General features: G+C 44.4%; 1 long non-coding RNA gene across 1 annotated transcript in view; it reads right to left on the bottom strand.

Annotated features, from left to right (window-relative positions):
- Positions 1 to 515: 515 nt before the first annotated feature.
- The window catches only part of LOC123851098 (uncharacterized), a 62,786-nt gene continuing 46,988 nt past the window's right edge, over positions 516 to 16,313 (bottom strand). Inside the window, exon 3 of the long non-coding RNA XR_006792485.3 lies at positions 516 to 804. This is a non-coding gene — a long non-coding RNA (uncharacterized LOC123851098). The remainder of the gene's footprint in view (positions 805 to 16,313) is intronic.

Genomic DNA, 16,313 nt, shown 5'->3' on the forward strand with positions numbered 1-16,313 from the left:
CCCAGACAGTTGTCATTACTTAGAAAGAGGAAGGAAGGGAGGGAGGGAAGGAGGGAGGGAAGGAGGGAGGGAGGGAAGGAGGGAGAAAAAAAAGAGAGAGTGAAAGAAAGGGAAGAACAAAGGAAGGGGCGGGGATGAAGGAAGGACACAAGTAAGCATGCAAACAAGAAGGCTAGAACTCCAATGTAAGAATACTTAGAATTAATCTTTTATGAGGGATAATTTTCAGGAACCACCCCTCCTCGGGGGTGGTTTTATTGCCTTATATTGCCTCCTTGCCTTATATTCCACCGTCTCTGGTGCTCATCTTTATAGCCCCATTATCTGGAACAGTGCCAATAAACATTTGTGGGATAAATGGCCATTGTTTCTGAGACCTAACAAAGATGCCTCCACAGCTCTTAGGACCTTGGGACTCCGGTCCTAAGAAACACTTCAGCCCCCACACCCAGCCCATGCCCTGCCTCTGCTCCCCAACAGAGCTCCAACTTGCTTCTTTTCTCCTGCAACATGTGTGTTCAGAAACACTTTGGCTTTTATTAAATGCAACTCTACTGCTAATATATCACATAACTTAATCTCGTGCCAAGCACACCCTGGCACAGGACCCTGCTGGGCAGAGGGCCAGATTTGGAGCAAAGTTCTCCTTGCCAGGGATCAAGTTCAGTTAAGAGGTGAGATAGTCACTGCCAGATGCACAAACTCCAGAACGGTTTTCCAGTTGCCTGTTGGACTCCGGGTAATTTCTGTCTCTGGTGGTGGAGGTTGGAGGTCATCTGAACTGGGAATGAGAAGAAGCAGGAGCTGTAACGGGAAAGTGTAAATAAAACAGAGATGAGGGGAGCTGGTTCTGGCCAGGAGGATGAGAAAATTTCCCATGTTGTCACTCTTCTACTCCCCTAACCCCATCTGCCTCCAGCAAGCCATTGTATGGACTAGACTTGGCTTTGAGAGCTCTACCAGTGTGCATTTGACAATATGTGATGAGTTTTTAGACCACAGCATATTGAGGTGGTTGTTGTTGAGGAAACGCATGGTTCATTGTGTAGCTTCCTGTGTGGTCAGGGAGTTTTACTAGGTTCCTCCAAACACGGTCTCCGCCATGGCGACACACAGCCATGATTGAGGATCAGGCCTCACAAACCATCCCCCTGGCTGTTGAGTCTAGGATAGAATCCTCATTAAATGACTCAATCCTTGTGAGCTCCAGAGAGATGAAAAGGAAAAACTCTCAGAGCAAGACTCTGCAAGCACCTTTGAGGAAGTCTTTAGTGAAACATCAGTCAATGATAGTGTGGAGAGCAAGTGTTAGCATAAAAAATATTAGCATAAATGTTAGCATAAAAAAGACACAGTCAGAAATGCCAGCATCCAATGCTACAGGTGCTCTGCCCTGAATCTGATCACTACAAGGTCTAATCAAATCCAAAGGGACTTTCCACCAACCTCCTCTTATCAGTTCCTTAGCACACTTCTCTACTTTGTAGAGCTTGCTGGAACAGATCCTTGGCCCCGCTTCCAGAGATTCTGTTTCAGTAGCTTGGGGGGGTTGGAGAGCAAAATCATCACTTTGGACAAGCCCCCAGATGATGCATACGATGGGGCTCAGGACATGTTACCCCAAAACATGGCCCCTTGGCATAACTGAACACCTTAAGCTGAAGGAGTTTGAGGAAAAAACAGATGGATGGCTGAATGATCACTTTGCTGAGAACTGCCAAGACGATTATCAGAAAACAATATTTGTGTTTGATCCTGATCTGAAGACTTGTGGTTGGACATGCATATCGGTTTCCTTATTTGTAAACTATGGAGAAGACTCCTCCCCTGGGGATCGTGGTGAGGGTTACAGTCACAGCTAGTAAGTGGAGCACCGGAGCCAAGATCTGGCTTCTCAGACTCACAGAACACGTCCTAGGCACGACCGTGACACGGCTCCCGTGGAATGAGCTCTTCCTGGGTCCAGGCATCATGCTAACTGCTCCGGAGACAATGCTCCATTTAAACCTCACAACAGGGGCGCCTGGGTGGCTCAGTTGGTTAAGCGACTGCCTTCGGCTCAGGTCATGATCCTGGAGTCCCTGGATCGGGTCCCGCATCGGGCTCCCTGCTCGGCGGGGAGCCTGCTTCTCCCTCTGACCCCCCCCCCTTTCATGTGCTCTCTCTCTCATTCTCTCTGTCTCAAATAAATAAATAAAATCTTAAAAAAAATAAATAAATAAAAATAAACCTCACAACATCCCCAGGAGGGAGGTATTATCACCCCTGAGGAAAGCCGAGCTAAGAGATGAAGTAACTTGCCCAAGGTTGCAGAGCCTGGGGGTTGAACCCAGGTCCCCTCATAATAAGGCTGCTACTACCTCCTCCCATCAGTGCCTCTCAGGAAACCATCAGATTGGCTGCTGCCCAAATCGGGCTGGAAGCAAGACCTGGGGTGGAGTACCGGCTCTGCTATCACACAACCATGCCCTGTCTGGACCTGTTTCCTTATCTGTAAAGTGATGTCTAAGGCCCCTCCAGTGCTAAAGTATCTGGACTCTACTACTTTTCCATTTTCCAAGTGGGGTTCCAGAAGTTTCTCACACTGCCAGGGTTCCGGCCATAAACCAGGTCCCAGGAGACTAGAATCCTGTAATTCTCTCAGGCTTAGAAAGAAAGGGACTCTATGGAATATCAATAGGGACAGCAGAACCTCAAAAATAGGAAGGACCAGATGAGCTGCTGGCTCAAATTAGGCGAGTACACCGGTCCTGCCACGTCTTCTCCCTGGCTTTTATTTCTTTATACATGACATAATTTAAGGCTGGGACCAGATGTGTCCCACGCAACTACTTTGTATCAACACAATGTCTTAAAGGCAGAACAGGTATTTAAATTTTCTCAAGAACAGTCACAACCTAGACTCTACCATTAATATTTTATTCTACTTGCTTTATCGCATATCTACCCACCAAGTCATTCATTTATCTGCCTTATTTTTTTATATATTACAAAGTAGATTACAGACATCTGTATACTTCCTCCTAAATATTCAAGCATGCATATCATTAACTAAAGTTCAAATATTTGATACATTTTCTTTGATGTAAAATTTACATCCAGTGAAAGGCACAAATTTCGAACATATAATAGCTGATTTTTGACAAATGCATTAAATTGTGTAAAGTAACCCTCCATCAAGATATAGAACACCTCAGAAAGTTCTCTCCTGCTCCTTCTCATCATAGATTTTTTCCCCCCACCAAAGGGTAGTTTTGCCCAGAAAAGGCTTTTAAATTAGCTTTATTGAGGTAAAATTCATATACAATACAACGGCAATTCAAAGTATACACTTGGTTGATTTTGACACATGTATACAGTTGTGTAACCATCACCACGATCATAATATAAATATTTTCATCACCCCAAAAGTTCCTTCATGCCTCTTTGAAGCCAATCAGCATTCTCCTACCTTTGGCCCCCAGAAAGCACAGATCTACTTTCTATCACTATAATTTTGTCTTCTCTAGAATGTCCCATAAATATTTTGCATTTAGTTTCTTTCACTTAGCATCGCGCTTTCAGATATGTGTGTTTTAACAGTTCATTTTTTTCTTATTGCTGAGTAGCATTCCATTGTGTCGATACATGACAATTTGCTTATCTGGGTTGTTTTTGGTTTCTAGAAGCGAAATCCCAGATGTAACAGAGCGGTGGTATGGAGTAAGATTTGGAGATTCAAAGGAAGCACTAATATCTGTATTAATCCTTATCTTGTTTGGGGGCAGAAATATATCTAGACCAGAAATCAGCAAATTTGTTCAGTAAAGAGCCAATTGCAGATATTTTAGGCTTTGCCATTATAGTTCTAGATGATGTGTAGGCAAAAAAAATGTGGATATGTTCCAATAAAACTTCCCTTATGGAATTTGAATTATGGAAGTTTCATGTGTCATGAAATATTATTCTTCTTTTGATTTTTTCAACTACTTAAAAGCATAAAAATTATTCTTACCTGCAGGATGTACAAAGGTGGATGGTGTATTGGATTTGGCACACAGGCCATAGTTTGCTAACTTTTGATCTAAATGAATTCAAAATGCTTTAAAAAATTATGTTTAACTATGTCTTAAAAATTTAATGGTAACCACCAAAAGAATAGACATAGAATGTATAATTTCCAACCCACAATAAGAAAAGCATGGAAGAAAGAAAGCTGAGGAAAAGATAGAAAAAAAGGAAGAAAGTATGATAGAGAACATACAAACAACGTGACAAGGACAAATCTGATTGTATAAGTAATCAGAGTACCCATGAATAGGCTAAATTAGCCAACTACATGACCTAGATATTCAGTTTAGGCTAATAAAAAGAAAAAAATTAAGTTATATGTTATTTCCAAAAGGTATATCTGAAAGAAAATTATGCAGAAAGTTTGAAAATAAAGGTAGAAAAAAACAAAACAGATGAACATGGGGGGAAAAGAGAGAGAGAGAAGCAAACCATAAAACAGACTCTTAACTCTCGAGAACAAACTCAAGGTTAGGAGGGTGAGGTGGGCAGGGGATGGGCTAGATGGGTGATGGGGATTAAGGAGAGCACTTGTGATGAGCACCGGGTGATACATGTAAGCGATGAGTCACTAAATTCTACTCCTGAAACCAATACCACACTGTATGTTAACTAACTGGAATGTAATAAAAACTTGAAGAAATAAAATAAAGGCAGAAGGAAATAGATACCACCCAGATAGGTATCATATGTTACATAATAACTATAAAACCAGAAACAACAATTTAAACAACATCACACCCATTAGGATAGTTACTATAAAGAAAACACAAAAAATAGAAAACAACAAGTGTTGGCAAGGATGTGAAGAAACTGGACCACTCGTGCTAGTGGGAACGTAAAATGGGGCAGCCACTATGGAGAACAAGATGGGTGGTTTCCCAAAAAATTAAAAATAGGATTACCACATGATCCAGCAATTCCACTTCTAGGTACATACCCCAAAGAACTGAAAACAAAGACTCGAAGAGATGTTTGTACATCCATGTTCATAGCAGCGGTATTCAGAGTAGCTAATGGGAAAGCAGCTCAAGTGTCCCTCAGCAGATAATGAGATAAACAACAAAAGGTAGTCTGTACACGCAGTAGAATATGGCTCAGTCTTTTTTTTTTTTTTTAAGATTTTATTTATTAATTTGAGAGAGAGGATGAGAGGAGAGAGAGAGCACATGAGAGGGGGGAGGGTCAGAGGGAGAAGCAGACTCCCTGCCCAGCAGGGAGCCTGATGCGGGACTCGATCCCGGGACTCCAGGATCATGACCTGAGCCGAAGGCAGTCGCTTAACCAACTGAGCCACCCAGGCGCCCGAATATGGCTCAGTCTTGAAAGGGAAGGAAATTCTGTCACGTGCAGCAACATAGATGAAACTTGAGGACATTATGTAAGCAAAATAAACCAGTCACAAAGGGATGAATACCGTATGAATCCACTTACAGGAGGATCCTAGAACAATCAGATTCATAGAGACAGAAAGCAGAATGGTGGCTGCCTGCGGCTGGAGGAGAGAGGGATGGGGAGTTGTTACTGAATATATACAGAGTTTCAGTTCTGCAAGATGAAAGAGTTCTGCGGCTGAGATGGTGGTGATGGTTGCACGACAAATGTGATGTGCTTAATACCACCGCACTGTACGCTTCAAAATGGTGAAAGTGGCAAATTTTAAGTTATGTGTCATTTACTACAATTTTAAAAAATAAAATAGGGACACCTGGGTGGCTCAGTCAGATAAACATCTTCCTTCGGCTCAGGTCATGATCCCAGGGTCCTGGGATTGAGCCCCGCATCGGGCTCCCTGCTCAGCGGGAAGCCTGCTTCTCCCTCTCCCTCTGCCCCTCCCCCTGCTCATGTTCTCGCTCTCGCTCTCTCAAATAAACAAATAAAATAAAAAAATAAAATAAAAATAAAAAGCGTCCCAGCAAACATGGATTAGTTCATATTGATAAAAGCTACAGTCCACTAAAAAGATAGTCATATGCTTCAATGCATGTCACCATAGAGTTCTGAAATGTATCTAATATATAGAAATAAAACATTGTACCCAACAAAGAGAATACTCATTTTTTCCAGACACCCATGGCCCTTTTACAAACTAGCCATGTATTTGACCACAAAGAGAATCCCAATAAATTCCAGAAAGCATACAAAGCTTATTATTTGGTCACTATGCAATAAAATTAGAAATTAAAAAGCAAAACAAAACACAAAAAGTAGCAAAATAAAAATCTTTTCACTGGAAATTTTAAAGCCTCTTTTAAAGGAACTCTTGTGTTGAAAAGGAAATTATAAACTAGAAATAAGCCAAAATAAGACTGTGCTTCCAGGGACGTATGGGACCTGATCCAAGTGGAGTCAGGGGAAATTTATTAGAAATAAGAAGGACTCAGAATAAATGAAGGAAGCATTAAAATCAAGAAGCTGGAATGAAAGATCAGCAAAAATAAACCCAAAGAAATTAAGTGGATGGAATATAAAAATTAACAGAATTTAATGAGGTGGAATACTCACATCGAAAATAAACTTAATAAACAAAATCTTGATCTTTGAAAAGATCATATTGCTATAGACAAATCTAACTAAATTTCATAAATAAGATATAAGAATAAAAATTTAAAGAATAATTAACTTTTGAAATGAAAAAGGAAACACAACTATTGAGATTTTAAAGCATTCTAAAAATTACTAAAAAGAAATTCATGTTAATAAAAAATTTTTAAATCTAGGTCAAAATGCAGAATTTCCTAGGAAGATGCAAATTACCAAAATTTGTCAAAGAGGAGACAGAAAACCTGAATGAAAAAAACAAAACCAGGCTCAGATGGCTTCATTGGTGAATTACATCTGATTTTCAAGGACCTGACTGTCTCTGTGGTACATAAATTCTTTCAGAGTGTAGGAAACATAAGTCTACAAGTCTAGATGCCAAGCTGGAAAGATGGCATATGTGTCTAATGGGGGCTCTGGGAAGCCAACTAGAGTTAGAAGCCCAGTTTTTTGGACAAAACATCTGTGCAAGAGAAAGGGTGGCATCTGGGTTAGGCAGGGGAAGCTGTCAGACCAGGATGTAGATCTGACCAAGTCTTTGCCCACCCAGTGAGAAGCCCCAGAGCAGAGACTGACCATCAGAGGAGTCCCACACTGAGCAGAAATAGCTAGGCATGCACCTTCCTCAGTCTTGCTTACTCAGTACTTGGAAACAACTGAGAAAAGTGTGACCTTGGCTCACCACAGCACATTATAAAAAAAAAAGGAAAGAAACCAACAAAGAAGGAAGGGAAACTATGGACTAATTGCACTAAAAAGTTAAAGGCCCAACATTCTAAGTAAACTATCAGCAAATTGAATCCAATGGTGTTTTCAAAGGATTATACATAGAGACTGCAAAGATGGTTTTAAGGAGAGAATCTATTAATTTGCTACATTAATAGATTAAAAGGCAGAAAAGATTATTCCCTCACAATAAATGCCTTGATAAATGGATCTGATAAAATGTGTGCCTATTTCTAAATAAGAACATAAAATTCTTGGCAAGCTGGCGGTAGAAGGGAACTTTCTTAACCTTGATAAAGCCTAGCTACCAAAAACTGTTAGCAAACATCCTATTCAATGGTGAAAAATCAGACATTCTAGAAATATCAGGAATGAAACAAAGTTGCCCATGATCACTATTACTAGTGACCAGTCTACTGGTGATCCTAACCAATTCAATTAGGAAGAAAAAAAAGGAATTAAAAATTGCCATTTATTGTTTTAAAATTAATTGTGATGATGGTTGAACAACTGTGAATATGCTAAAAAAAAAAAACCATCAAATTTTGCCCTTTAAATGGGTAAGTTGTATAGTATGTGGATTATATCTCCAAACACTGTTAAAATCATTACTTTGTCCAAGACTTACTACTTAAAAGATATTGTCTACTTAGAAAATCAAAGAGAATACACTTAAAAACTCACAAACGTGAGAGGGTTTAGAAAAGTGGCCAAATACAAAATCAACTTACAAAAATCATGTTCTAATAAACAAACAATAGCCAATTTCACAACATCGAAAAAGAAGGGGTGGGGGGAATCCCATTTACTCCACGTAGAAAGATTAAACAGCCAAGGCTAGACCTAATAAGAAATGTGGAAGACTTAAATTTTAAAGACAGGACTTGACTGATGAACAAAAGTTGAGGTAAAAAGCATGGCAGCCAAATTATTCCTGCACCCCATCTTCCCTCTGGGAATGGCTGGAGTGGAAATTCCCTTTAGAAGAGCCTGTGGACATCACAAGGACCAGGAAGAATGTGACTAATGAAATATATAAAATGCCCAGGACAAAGTCTGGCAAAGAGTGAGCACTCAAAAAATGTTAATTATTTTACCAGATTTCACGTACAGTCAGAACAGAGGGGCACAGAAATGGAAACTTGAACTTGATCCTGCAATATCGGTGGGTTGATTGGGATGGTAGAAATGCTCTGAAAGGAGTATGACCCTTCCTTGAACTAAATGTGCCACTCAGAGACTGGACATATGAGCTCACGGGGAAATAAGTCATCATAGTTCAGAGATGGAATCACTGTGTGCATTTGAGGGTGGATTCCTGAAACCTGAGGTTCTTTGGCATTTATCTATCTATTCAGGGTAACACTGACCCACCTACATGGCACCACTGGGAATTGTACAGGAGACAGGTGGATCATAGAAGGGTTTTCATTCATTCTTTTATTCATTCATTCAAAAAATAATTATTGGGTTCCAAACTATTCTTAGCACCTGCAAGGAGCTAGGGGGAAAAGGGAACTGTATAAGGTAAAGACTCTTTCCAGTCTAGTAGAGCAAGAGCAGGATACAAAGAGACCTATAAAGTTGGATGAAGGACCAGGCAAGAGATTTAGAAGCAAGGCCAGGGGTAGGTAACTATAGTGACAGGCATGTGGGAACATGACGCAAGAAGAGGCCCAAGATTGGGAACAGATTTCAACAGCTGTCCTCACTTCTCAGACAGGCAAATATTTAGAGATTGACACCACCAGCTATTGCTGGGGTGTGCAGAACCAACTCTCCCATCTTGCTGGGATGGTGTAAATTTGCGCCAACTTTTCTGGAGGGCAACCTCACAAGAACTTAAAACATACATACGTATCACTCAGCAATTTCAAACCAGGCATTTATCCCATAGGAATAATTGGACAAATGAAAGCAGATGTCAGTACCCATACAGCATATTCATTGTACCATTGCCTGAAGAGGAAAAAATTGTAATCCTTGGATCAGTCAGAAGCTCATCCTTGAACCAGCCATGATGGTCACAGGGATCGGGTCACTTGATTGACCAAATCTCAGTCACACATCTCTCCTCTGTTGCCAGGGGATGAAGGAGAACCATGCTGGGCAGTCGAGGATTAGATTAGGGGAGGAAGTTTCCCAAAAGGGGGGAGGGGGAAGGAAGAACACTGTTACCAGAAAACTGGGGATGAGAAAACCTGTTGAATAAACAAAATCTATAGCTACTTCCATCCACTGGAGTAGGAATAGCTGGTGCAGAGGGAGGCATGTTTCAGGCAGAGGGAATAGACCCTGCTTCACAGAGCCTCAGAGAGCCTTCATAGTCTGTGATGAAACTCCTTGTCCTGAGAGGATGAATAAGGACGTTGGGGAAGTTCAGCCCTTAAAAAGGAGACCCAGACTGGTGAATCCAGCCATATGAATAATTGAATAACTTGAAAGGTGTGGCTGAGGCTGTGGGGTGGCTGTGAGAGAAACAAACAAGACAAGTGAGAATGCTTCCAGTGGGTTATGAGAGTTTCAGACCTCCGATGGATTAGGTCATGTCCACACGCGTCAGCGTGTGGCTAGAACTGCGGGTTCCACCTGCTGCCTGGTGACATGGGACAAACAACTTAGCCACTTGAAAACTCAATTTCCTCATCTCTGACTTTGAGAGAGGAAACCAATCTTACGGGCTGGCTGGGAGAATTTCACGAGATCGTGTAGGTGAAAACCCCCGACACCGCGCCAGGGAACGGGAGTTGAATCTAAGCAAGGAGATGGGCATGCCAGAAGTAGCCCCCAAATTTAGACAGAGGGGGGAAAAGTGCAAACAGAAGACCTTCATTATGGTGGCCTCAGGAAGTCTGAAAGCCAGAGCTTTGTTCTAGGGCAAAAGGAGCCGTGGAATTTATTTTTATTTTTTTATTTTTTTATTTTTTAAAGATTTTATTTATTTATTTGACAGAGAAAGACACAGCGAGAGAGGGAACACAAACGGGGAGTGGGAGAGGGAGAAGCAGACTCCCTGCCGAGCAGGGAGCCCGATGCGGGACTCGAGCCCGGGACTCCAGGATCATGACCTGAGCCGAAGGCAGTCGCCCAACCAACTGAGCCACCCAGGCGCCCAGGAGCCGTGGAATTTAACCTGGAGGCAGTAATGAGAGTTATCACTGTACTTGACCTGAAACTACGTTGAAAAACCAGAGCTTGCCCCTCTGCAAGTTCTTAACTGTACAAACAGAACGGCTGTTTACTTTTAGGTGTTCAGTCTTCACGCACAGTTTCGCCGGCACCCTTCAGAACAGGAGCTAATTAAACTCCCCAAGGCAAGGACAGGGTCCCCCCGCCACCGCTCCCCCTTCCCCCGCGCTGTATTCCACTTCGCCCTGTGCCAAGAGCACCACAGGCTTTGCGTACCCTCCCCCAAGACCAAGGATGGACAATGCTTATAATGGCTGCCGTGGATCTCCTCGCCCCTCACTCCAGCCCGGGGAGCCTTCTGCCACCAGGCCAGCGAGGCTGTGTTGTCCCCCCCTGCCCCCCACGTGGTGCCTGTGCGGAAAGAGCACCGAGTCCGGAGCACAAAGGCTGTTCAGTTGGTGTGGTACTGGGCAAGCCCCTGGCCTCTCCGGGCCCCTTTCCTCACTCTTAAAAGGGAGGCGGTAATACCTCGGATGGCAGTGGGGACTGAGAGAAACCTTGCGATGACAGAGCCCCCCGGGGCAGCCAGGCCCCGTGCAGGTGCCCGACGTTAGTAGCTGCTGCCTCCCACAGGGCTTTACGGAGAGTCAGCGCAGCGCTCTGTGACCCGGGGGAGGGAGAGGATGGCCCACGTGGCTCAGGCTACCAGACACAAAAGCGGAGCCAAGAAGCAGCAATCATTTCTTTTTTTTTTTTTTTTAAGATTTTATTTATTTATTTATTTGAGAGAGAGAGAGCACATGAGAGGGGGGAGGGTCAGAGGGAGAAGCAGACTCCCTGCTGAGCAGGGAGCCCGATGCGGGACTCGATCCCGGGACTCCAGGATCATGACCTGAGCCGAAGGCAGTCGCTTAACCAACTGAGCCACCCAGGCGCCCCAAGCAGCAATAATTTCTTAGAGCTCCTCTTGGCATTTTCTATCTGGGCTCCGAAGTGACGCTCTGGCCGCGGACGCCAGGATTTCCCTGCCCGTGTGCAGACGGACAACGGATAGGTCGGCCGGGAGACCTCAGAGGTGCTCTGTGGAACGGGAGGGCAGCCCCCCAGGAGTGTGTGCCCGTGGGAGAGTAGAAGGGAGTAGAACCAGGAAGGAGCTTGCTTTCCCTGCCTTGGCTCTCATCACACGCCCTGGGGCTTGGCTCTCACCCTGGAGCCCGGCCACCACCGCCACAAGCCCCCCACTGCCCGGCAGAGGGCTCCCCCTAGAAGCGAAGCAGACACCCTGCCAAAAAAGATGCTAGTGCTCTGTGGCAAACAGTTCCATTCCCATGGTTTTCGTGAAACGGTTCCTCTGTGCTTGGCTCTGTGCTGGGCGCTTTGGAAAGAAACAAAAGACGTGAGAGAAAGGACCCACCGCCACAAGCTGCTCATGATAAGCAGCTGTATTTGTGCAGCCAGCCTTGCAGAGGGACTTCCCTAGGTCTACCAAGTAACATGGCGCCCCTAGGCTCGCCTTCACTGATGCCCAGTGTCCAGAGGGACGACCTGAGTGACAAGGAGGTGGGCTTCACTGGAGTGTGCACAGACGCTGGCCAAAGTGGCAGGGGCACCCTGGAGGTTGGCTCAGGTTACGCGGCCGGAGAGAAGACACCCGATCCGGGCAGCGCGGACCCAGCAGCAGGAAGGCTGCGTCAGGAACGCAGGCTGGCCAGCAAAGGGTGACAAAGATTCCTTCAGGGGTGTGAGGGGTCAGACCCAGCGGACGGGGAGGCTCCGAGGCCAGGCACCAGGCTGGGGGTGTGCTTAGGCTGAGGGGGGGCTGGTGCTGGCTGCTCACTTCTGACTCCCGAGGATGAATCCTCCTCCTCTCCCTCCTTCTTTTCCTTCCTTTCTTTGATTTGGCAACTTTTTACTAGATTATTTCCCCAACAGCAGGATTTCTTGGAAACTTTACCACTTTAACGTGTACAGTGAGTCTGAAAACTTCTCACTCTTCGGTATTGCTCACATGTCACAAAGCATTTCTGCTGAGGGAAAGGAGCAGGTGCACGACCAGGCTCTGGTTGATCTCGTGGTAGTTAATTCTCCCGGAGGGGCCTGTGAAACTTCGAGAAGACCCGTGCTGGCTGCAATGTAGGAAACTCCCTGCTCTTAATCAGCAACACGGCAGCCATCTCTCAGGTGGACTGTTGGCGCTGAAGAGTTACGTATTTCTTTCAGCTCTCTTGAGTCGGGCTCCAAAGCTCAGGGTCAGATGATCTGATCCTTCTCTCACTTATGCCAGCCTCAGGCCTCACGAAGGCTTGAGGCTCTTTCCGGAGCATTACATCCCTCACAGAGTAAACGAAGGCAGATGGAACCAGTCCGGGGAGCTCGTGCCTAGCCGCCCAGGATGGACCCTTCCTGCTCCTCACCACAGCCTGGCACGCTCAGCCTATGAGCTCCCAAAGAACTCGTGCCCAGGCATGTTGGGATCTGAATGCAATCTTTCTAGACAATAGATGCCTAGCCGGCCTCCCTTATCCTACTGACCACCCCCCACCCATGCTAGCCAGAACTATTTAAAACACCAGTCTGAGCCATCCCTGCAGTTGAAAAGCCTCTCGGATCTCAGCCATTACATCCCCAGCCCCAAACACCCTTGGTTCCAATAAACTGCTCAGAATGGTTCTAAATCTCCCCCCCCGCCCAACACCACCTACCCCCAGCTCCTGACAATGACACCTCTCCTGGAAAATCATTACTCTTTCTCCTGGATCCGGAGCACCTTTTCCTCCCCCCAGGCAGTTGGCTGTTCTGTTCTCTGAAGCCCGCTGGCCCAGCTTCTATAATAGTACTCACCGCCCACACTGGGGATACGGTGCCCCAGCTGCTGACTCAGCTATCCCCCTGCCACCCACTAAGGCAGCCTGAAGGCAGGGGCTGAGCTTAGCATCAAACTAGGCGCCCACTACATATCCATTGCTGAAGGTAAGACAGAGGTGAGAAGCTCTAACTAGAGAAGAATGGTAATAGTGCATTGATTATCTACCGGATAATCACAGCAACCCTCTGAGAAAAATATTATTACAATCTTCACTTTACAGTTACGGAAATGAAAGCACAGAATGGTTAAGTAACTAACAGAAAATCTACTAAATAATAAAGCCAGGATTTAAAGCCAACCTCTGCTCTTAGCTACAATATATATGCTTTTTAAACTAAGTAGGAATGAGATCAAGAACTAAATTTAAAAGCTTTGAGACTTCAGCATCAAATAGACCAGGGCATAAACTTTGGCTCTGACCTTGACCTTACTGAACCAAGCTGATCATCAATTTCCCCAAATGTAAAATGGGCACAATAATGGTATGTTGCCTTATCAACAGTTTGGTTGAATTTAAAATTATATAGATCTGCATAATCTACAGCAGGAATGCCACCATGCTGTGGCCTCGTGAGGTTTTTAGAACTGCTGCCACCAACCCTAATCTTAACCCTTGAGAAATAACGTTCACAGAGGATTACCTGGAGAATATGCAGGCTATCTCCTCCTTTAGAGTTGCCTGAGCCAGACTAATAAAGGCTATGCTCCTGGACTCCTTTTTTTGAATACTGACTTTCCCTCAAAGTATCCCACTTGCTTTCATTATCACTGCCCTTGGGTGCTTGGCCTCGGCCATGTATTTGAGATGCTTGGGTTTATTGTGGGCATGTTGTAGTGGATGCCTTGAACCTGACTCAGTTTCCCTTATGTGAGGATCATAGGGACCCTTGTCTAACACAGGGATTGTCTTCATCACAAGCACAGTGCTAAATCGAGGGGACATATTTTGGTCTTAATTGCTGGTAGCAGAATTCTTCTTAGGTAGGCAACAGTCCTTGTTTGGGAAAATATTTTGAGAAGCTGAAAGCATGGGGGTAAGACGCCCAAGAACTGGGTGGTTTTATACGCCAAGCAGCTCAGGGTAAGGCACACTATTGAGTCAAAGAGGGGGATTTGACCTCTGAGAAGGAGGAGAGGTGCCAGGGGAGGAGTAAGAAGAGGGGTCTGTGAGGTGGCCAGTGAGGTGAAGGCCAGGGGCACAGGCGTTTGCTGCGTGCTGGGGCGGCCATAACAGAGCACCGCAGACTGGGGGGCTTACACAACACAAATGTATTTTCCTTCGGTTCTGGAGACTGGAAGTCCAAAATCAAGATGTGGGCAGGGTTGGTTTCTTCTAAAGCTTCTTTGGCTGGCTTGCAGGTGGCCACCTTCTCCCTGTGTCTTCCCACAGTCTTTCTTCTGTGCATGTTGGTGTCCTAATCCCTCCCCTCTTCTCATAAAGACATCAATCATGTTGGATTAGGGCCACCCTAATCACCTTACTTGAACTTCACCTTTAAAGAGCCTATTTCCAAATACAGTCACATTCTGAGGTACTGGGGCGTTAGAACTTCAACACATAAGTTTTTTGTTTTTTTTTTTAATTTTTTTTATTCTTATTTTATCCCCATACATTGCATCATTAGTTTTAGATGTAGTGTTCCATGATTCATTGTGCATAACACCCAGTGCTCCATGCAGAATGTGCCCTCCTCAATACCCATCACCAGGCTAACCCATCCTCCCACCCCCCTCCCCTCTAGAACCCTCAGTTTGTTTTTGAGAGTCCATCGTCTCTCATGGTTAGTCTACCCCTCCGATTTCCCCCCCTTCATTCTTCCCCTCCTGCTACCTTCTTCTTCTTCTTCTTTTTTTTTTCTTAACATATACTGCATTATTTGTTTCAGAGGTACAGATCTGAGATTCAACAGTCTTGCACAATTCACAGTGCTTACCAGAGCACATACCCTCCCCAGTGTCTATCACCCAGTCACCCCATCCCTCCCACCCCACCCCCGACTCCAGCAACCTCAGTTTGTTTCCTGTGATTAAGAATTCCTCATATCAGTGAGATCATATGATACAGGTATTTCTCTGTTTGACTTATTTCGCTCAACATAATACCCTCCAGTTCCATCCATGTCATTGCAAATGGCAAGATCTCATTCCTTTTGATGGCTGCATAATATTCCATTGTATATATATACCACATCTTCTTTATCCATTCATCTGTCAATGGACATCTTGGCTCTTTCCATAGTTTGGCTATTGTGGACATTGCTGCTATAAATATCGGGGTGCACGTATCCTTTCGGATCCCTACTTTTGTATCTTTGGGGTAAATACCCAGTAGTGCAATTGCTGGATCATATAGTAGCTCTATTTTCAACTTTTTGAGGAACCTCCATACTGTTTCCCAGAGTGGCTGCACCAGCTTGCATTCCCACCAACAGTGTAGGAGGGTTCCCCTATCTCCGCATATCCGCCAACATCTGTTGTTTCCTGACTTGTTAATTTTAGCCATTCTGACTGGCGTGAGGTGGTATCTCATTGAGGTTTTGATTTGGATTTCCCTGATGCCGAGCGATATTGAGCACTTTTTCATGTGTCTGTTGGCCATTTGGATGTCTTCTTTGGGAAAATGTCTGTTCATGTCTTCTGCCCATTTCTTGATTGGATTCTTTGTTCTTTGGGTGTTGAGTTTGATGAGTTCTTTATAGATTTTGGATATCAGTCCTTTATCTGATATGTCATTTGCAAATATCTTCTCCTATTCTGTCAGTTGTCTTTTGGTTTTATTGACTGTTTCCTTTGCTTTGCAAAAGCTTTTTATCTTGATGAAGTCCCAATAGTTCATTTTTGCCCTTGCTTCCCTTGCCTTTGGCAATGTTTCTAGGAAGAAGTTGCTGCAGCTGAGGTCGAAGAGGTTGCTGCCTGTGTTCTCCTTTAGGATTTTGATGGACTCCTGTCTCACATTGAGGTCTTTCAACCATTTGGAGTCTATTTTTGTGTGTGGTGTAAG

Source organism: Mirounga angustirostris, unplaced genomic scaffold (genome assembly GCF_029215605.1).
Source record: "Mirounga angustirostris isolate CCGP_5_RB_7025 unplaced genomic scaffold, mMirAng1.0.hap1 SCAF_10, whole genome shotgun sequence".
Taxonomy (NCBI): Eukaryota; Metazoa; Chordata; class Mammalia; order Carnivora; family Phocidae; genus Mirounga; species Mirounga angustirostris.